Raw genomic sequence first — 6722 nt, 5'->3', positions numbered from 1 at the left:
CCAAGCCCACCCCAAAAACTATGGGCTATAGCACACTGATTTGGTCCGATAATGGCCCGTTCGTGCCATTTCTCCCGTTTGACCACCCAAACTGCCCTGCCCACCCCAATGACCTATACTATATCGCTCCCCTTCCTAGGGGTAGCCTGAACTATTTTTGACCAAAATCACGCCCATACCCTAGGCCTATCCCAAAAATCGTGGGCTATAGCCCACCAATTTAGCTCAAAAATGGCCTGTTCGTGTCGTTTTGCCTATTTGACCTCTCAAACCACCCCTACCACCGCAATGACCCACACTAGGATTCTCCCCTCCCTGAGGTATCCCAGTCGACTTTTGACCAAAATTACTTTCCACCCCCGGGCCCACCCCAAAAACTGTAGGCTATAGCATACCAATTTGGCTCGAAAATGGCCCATTCGTACTGTTTTGCCTGTTTGACTAACCAAACTGCCCCGCCCACCCCAAAGGCCTACACTAGGATGCTCCCAAGCCTACCTGGGAAGCCCGATCAATTATTGGCAAAAATCATACCCTACCTCTAGACCCACCCTAAAAATCGTGGTCTATAACATACCGATTTGGACCAAAAATGGTCCATTCGCACCGTTTGACCTCCCAAACTACCCCGCCCACCCCAATGGCCCACACTAGGCTACTCCCCAGCCTATCTGCGGTAGCCTGACTGATTTTCAGTCAAAATCATGCCTGGTCCCCGGGACCACCCCGATAATCGTGGGTTATAGCATATCAATTTGGCCCGAAAATGGTCCGTTCACGCCGTTTCGCCCGTTTGACCGCCCAAACTACCCCGCCCGCCTATACTAGGCCGCTCCCCAGCCTGCCTGGGGTAGCCCGATCAATTTTTGACCAAAGTCACGTCCGTCCCCCGAGCCCACCCTTAAAAACGTGGCTGTAACACACTGATTTGATCCGAATGAAGAGACATATATATAATTAAATAAATAAAAATATATTTTTTCTAAGAACTTAAACTTTTAGATCGATCAGAGTTTCTACCTAGACTAGCATTATCACAAGGTATGTTACTATCCTCTTGCATTTGCTATGTTCAAAATAGTTGCACTTGTACTGCAATTTTCAACATTTGTCATGTTATTTATGTTTTTCAGACTCTTTATAAACAATTACAAATTATACGTGCGTCGTATTCTTGAAAAATAATATATTTTCAAAAGATCTAACACGAATAATGAAATATTTTTAAAGAATCTAAATAAGGTCAAGTTTAAATAAAGTCATAATGCATGCATAAACACATCCTTTAACTTGACCTCCGCTAACATATACACCATGCAACTTTGGTCGTGCACTAAAACACACTTAAACTGTATAAAGTTGAACAAGCAGACATATGTGTCCTATGTAGCATTCCTACCTATGTAGCATTCCTACGTGGCAATTCACTTCCTATGTGGCGTCCTACGTGTATTATGCCACATATAAGACGTGTGTCTACTTGTTCAATTTTATGCAAGTTTAAGTGTCTACACTACAAGAAAATCGCTTTTTAGCCACGCATAAAACTGTGGTTAAATCAACATTAAACCGTGGCAAAACTACTTAGATACGATTATTTATCCACAGTTGGGAACATGCCCATAAGGGGCGTGGCAAGCTAATTAGCCACGGTTTTAACGTCCGTGGTAACATTTTGTTAGCCCCGGTTCAATGTATATTTAGCCACGGTTCTTCCGTGGCAAAGTAAGCTTTCTAATATTATCCATTATATGTTTTAGCCACGGTTCAACTGTGACAAAATGTATTTTTTTTTAAAAAAAATTAGCCTTTATATAGTTAGCCATGATTCAACCATGACAAAAATATATTTTTTTTAAAAAGAAAAATACAATTTTTTCCTGAAATATCTTGATACCAATACATTAGCTTAACACACAAATCACTGCTATAAGTTCAATATTCCGATGTTCCTGGAATCCAGAGCTAATTTTATGAATGAAGTTACTTGAATAACTAATTAAATACAATTTTATACATCATAAAACAACAAAATATCAGGTGAGATGTGAGAGCTAAGGCCTGAAGTAAAGGTGAAGACAACAAATAGAAAGCCAACAATGAAGCAGAAATGGTTATATTTTTCAAGAAAGTCTAGGACAAAACTTTAACACACAAGAAGCTGACAACTTAAGCAAACTAAGGATAAAAAACATGTGATCAAACCTATCACATTTCAAACTCTTATGCTGCACCCAATACAACCTTTAAACAAAAATTAAAATCTGCAAGTCCTATATGAAGATTAAGCAATAAAAGAACAATTCTAGTAGAGTTACAGAGTACATAACACTCAAACTAGAAGATGTTAGACCTTCCAGATGTAGAATTGTTTGTCTGATCCTCTCCCATCCCTTCCATCTTTTCTAGCGCTACTGAAACAAAAATTCCTTTCTATCTCCCCAATATCTCCATTCTCGGATGCTTCCTTCTGCTCTTTTGTGGAAATTATGGGATCATTCATTGACTTTGCAAAGCAATCTAGTATTGGCACAAGCTTATGAGAACACAACAATTAGATTGTCAAGAAGAGTGTACCTGTATGACAACACCAGAATCTTGATCCTATGGGTGGTTGGCGATTATTCATGCTCTCTTCCATACCTTTTTCTCTACCTTTTGGCTGAAAGTTGGCAACTTTATACCATCAATCATTAGCAATTCAATTTCAGATAGTATTCAGGAACTGTTAGGTTCGAAGACACCTACATTATTAGAAATTCTACCATCAGCATGATTTGAACAGAAAATCCTTGCTATATATTTCTTGGTCCCTGTATTTCCTTTTTCATTGGTCTCTTTCCTTTTTGTTTACTACTCACTTTATAAAACTACAATAAGCACCATTTTTTTTTGCTCTATGGTGCATCGTGTGTGTGTGTGATTAGAGGGGGTAGTTGATGTCTTGTATACATGGAAATTGGGATTTGGGAAGGGGTCATTCTACTTGTTATACCATGTATGTTCCTACCAAAACTTACTAGTTCTTTCTTTTCCTTTCCTTGAGGTTAACTCTTGCAAGGTGAAAAGAGTTTTCACTTCCGAACTCTGACTCACCATGTGGTCAATATATTTATTCAAAGTACTCAATATCAGCTTTGGTAGCTACTTGACAGGGATAGAATCATAGAATCATCTCATCATCATCGTCTAACATGTCACATATTATCAGTATTATTAAATTTTGATTATCAAATCAATGCTTAATATATATAAATATATCTAATTATCTTATAAATAATATAAATTGTATATATACAAATATTTTGTACATCATTGAACCCTCCATTAACATGTTAAAATACACCAAGAATAGTGTGAAAAGAATTTTTATATCGTCCATAGCTGAAAGTACCAAAATTCTTTGATTTCACCTGCTTTTCCTATTACATGGTGTGACACTTATCTTTTTACACTTGCTTGGCCATGGTTTAATAAAAAATCAATAAACAATGGAGAAGTACATAAATGGTCTCTGAAATATAATTTCTTTTTTCAAAGTTCAACGTAAAATGCTCACATAATAGAAAGTCTCTGGTCACTACTTGAATTACAATCAAAATAAATTGCAGACTGATGCCACCTTGCTTCTGCAATTGTCTAGATTTATCCTAGTAGCCCCAAAATGTTAAACGGTATCTCATAAAGGTTTTGTCATCGTGGTTCATATTAAGAGTTACCAGTTATTTTTTTTTAATCTTTTGATAAGGGTATTAAGAATTATAAGTTATACATGAAAAGTATGTGTCACTAAGAGAAGCTGTAGAAAATGGAGATTAAACATGTTATTAGAATTTTCATTTGAACATGCTTCTTTATGGTTATGTAAATGGAGATACTGATGGAATGTTACCTTAACAGTGATTGAATTCAGTGAGAGACTGAGTTACTTTGGAATAGCCACGAGCTTGATTATATACCTAACGAAAATCATCCATCAAGACCTCAAAACAGTAGCAAAAAGTGTCAATTACTGGATAGGAGTCACCACCTTGATGCCACTGCTAGGAGGATTTCTAGCGGATGCATACTTGGGAAGATTCTCCACTGTTCTTCTCTCTTCCACGATCTACTTCCTGGTAACTACAATCTCCACTCCTTCCAATTTTCAACATGGAATGACGGTTTAGAGTATTTCCTTAAAAAATAACAAAAGCATATCCAAAAGCTGCTGACCCTACTAAAGTAGTTAAACTGATGAATGAATCTGAAATTGGTTAAAAACTGTATTTAGCTTTCAATGGTTGGTCAAAATGCTCTACTTATAGATAACTACTAACAACTTTGTGGAAATCCTATTTGAATAACAGAAAATTGGATCACGTTATCAACTCTGTATAAACATAAAATTCGGTTCTAGAATCAGGTAACTTTAAGACAATGTAACAAATCGATGTATACACTAAAATTTTCTCTTACTTGTTCTGGCTTAAATGTGGTTTAGGGCTTGCTTCTCTTGACAATGTCTAGAGTGATCCCGGGCTTAGAACCTTGTGACAGTAACTTCTGTGATGAACGGAGAAGGTCCATGAGCTGATATTCTTCCTTGAAATCTACTTAATCTCTATTGGAACGGGTGGACACAAGCCTTCTCTTGAGAGCTTTGGAGCTGATCAGTTTGATGATGAAAATCCCAAAGAAAGAGGGAAAAAGATGTCCTTTTTCAACTGGTCGAACTTTAGGCTATGCTGTGGACTATTACTTGGTGTGACACTTATCGTTTATGTCTAAGAGCATGTTAGCTGGGTCATGGCAGATGTAATACTCCTTTTTATTGTACTCATTTGATCTTTTCTCTAGTTTTGTCAGTCACTGAAAATTTTGAAGCTAAGCAACCATAAGCTCCCTAGTATATTGGAATCGCATATATATTAAATTCTTTAAAAGGGCAAACTGAGACATGACTATGTATGTGTATGTGCATATAAATATCAACACAAAATTCGACAGGATCACTATAGGCATTGAGATGCAAAATCTTCTTTCACATCATTAAATGCTCAGAGATCAATGTGCATTGCTTGAGGAAGACAGTTTACAGAATATAGCATCCACACAATAATGTTTAATTGAATACTGTAAAAGCAAATGTACCTCAGCTGAGATATAAGCAAAATCAGACCATCACAGATAAAAAATAAGAGTTGATTGAACAAAATGCAAGTCCTGCTGCAAAGTATCTTTTATACAATGTAGAAACAGTATGGACTTGACAAACCTACAAAATACAAAATCCATGAGACACAATTGCTAAAGGAAACTAAGGTAGCAATCCTTTTAGGATAAAGCTAATATATGCAGACCAATCAGAATGCATCAACATTGTTCAGCCACACCAACTCACACACTAATCTTGGAAATAGCACGAGTGTCCCAAAGATAACTAACTAAAATAGATATACTGTAAACTATACAAGAATGATAGTTTTTTAAATGTATACCAGGACAACAGCCATCAAAGACATCAGTAATCAGATTACCTTTTTTTTTTAATAACCACGATGTCCGATCCAACTTTTGTGCACCATAAAATTCAGATTAGTATACCCATCCAACATAAAGGTAAGCCAATCTTTACAAGTTTTGCCAACTTTAACAGGTTCTCATTCTCCAGCACCCTCAAACGGGTGGCAACCAATACACTGATAACTGTACTGCATCCCAACAAAGAGGTATCAAATGGAAAATAACCACCAGTATTTCGATTATTAAAATATATGATATATTTCATATTTTTTCTAATCAAAAAGAATTTATTCATTTTAATGATGTTAGAGTAGGAAGCACCAAACCCCTGTTCTACTTTTTGAAGTTGTCAAGCGTTTGGAATATGTCAAATATTAGTTCATATCATACTCCTACGAAGCTTTAATAGATCTATTCTCTTCATATCAACTAGAAAACTAAACAAAAATAATCTCCATTCTTAACAACTAGAAAACCCATCAAAATAGCAATTTTCATAGAACCCACCAAAGTTCCCTTTCTTAACAACTAGAAAACCCATCAAAACCCATCAAAATTTCCATTCTTAACAATTAGATAATCCGCAAAACACATCAAATTGCAGATTTCATAATCTCACAACTTCAATAAAAAAAATATAGAACCTTAGTTTCAATTTTGACCTTAAAAACTCTAAATTGCAAAGATCTGTTACCTGGAAGAAGTACTTTTACCACTTTCTACTACTATTGAAGCTAGGATTATTGAAGAACGAGTTAAATTTTTGAAAGAACTGATTAACATTCTAGCTGGGTAACATTGTATCTGTTACTTTCATACTGGGTTGCGTCAAATTACGAACTTGATGATTTAGGGCTAAATGGATGATTTACATGGTGTGAAGAGATTGTATTTTTGGGGGAAAAAAGGTTATCTTTTGGATGAGAAGTGGGAAAATAATACTTAGAAAATTTTGGAGGTAAATAAAAAAAATAAAGAGAGGGAATGAAATGTTTTACCCGCATGTTTAGCCACGATATTTTTGCCACGTTTTTTAATTTGTAGAGAAATTTTTTATTTTTTTTGTTAATTTTTCCACAATTTTTGTAATCGTGGCTAAAACATCACAGATAAAAGACATTTTTTTGGTAGTGCTACTAGCCCACATTTAAAGTTGGAGGTCATAGATGTAATTTAATGTCAAGTTAATGGACATATTTATGTATTATGCCTATTTA

General features: G+C 35.7%; 1 long non-coding RNA gene across 9 annotated transcripts; it reads right to left on the bottom strand.

Moving 5' to 3' along the window:
• Positions 1-2194: 2194 nt before the first annotated feature.
• On the bottom strand, positions 2195-6490 carry LOC107844834. 9 transcript variants are annotated; one of them, XR_007046060.1, is made up of 6 exons: positions 6200-6490; positions 4459-5693; positions 4031-4137; positions 3893-3959; positions 2578-2744; positions 2195-2470 (listed from the first exon to the last, which is right to left on the bottom strand). It is a non-coding gene; the product is annotated as an uncharacterized LOC107844834 (long non-coding RNA). The 9 variants fall into 9 exon arrangements; XR_007046059.1 differs by having other exon boundaries at positions 2195-2744; positions 4459-4851; positions 5134-5693; XR_007046058.1 differs by having other exon boundaries at positions 2195-2744; positions 4459-5257; positions 5520-5693.
• Positions 6491-6722: the final 232 nt, after the last annotated feature.

Source organism: Capsicum annuum, chromosome 10, assembly GCF_002878395.1.
Source record: "Capsicum annuum cultivar UCD-10X-F1 chromosome 10, UCD10Xv1.1, whole genome shotgun sequence".
Lineage (NCBI taxonomy): Eukaryota > Viridiplantae > Streptophyta > Magnoliopsida > Solanales > Solanaceae > Capsicum > Capsicum annuum.
Note: the sequence above shows the minus strand (reverse complement) of the source record. Positions and strands in the feature narration are given on the sequence as shown.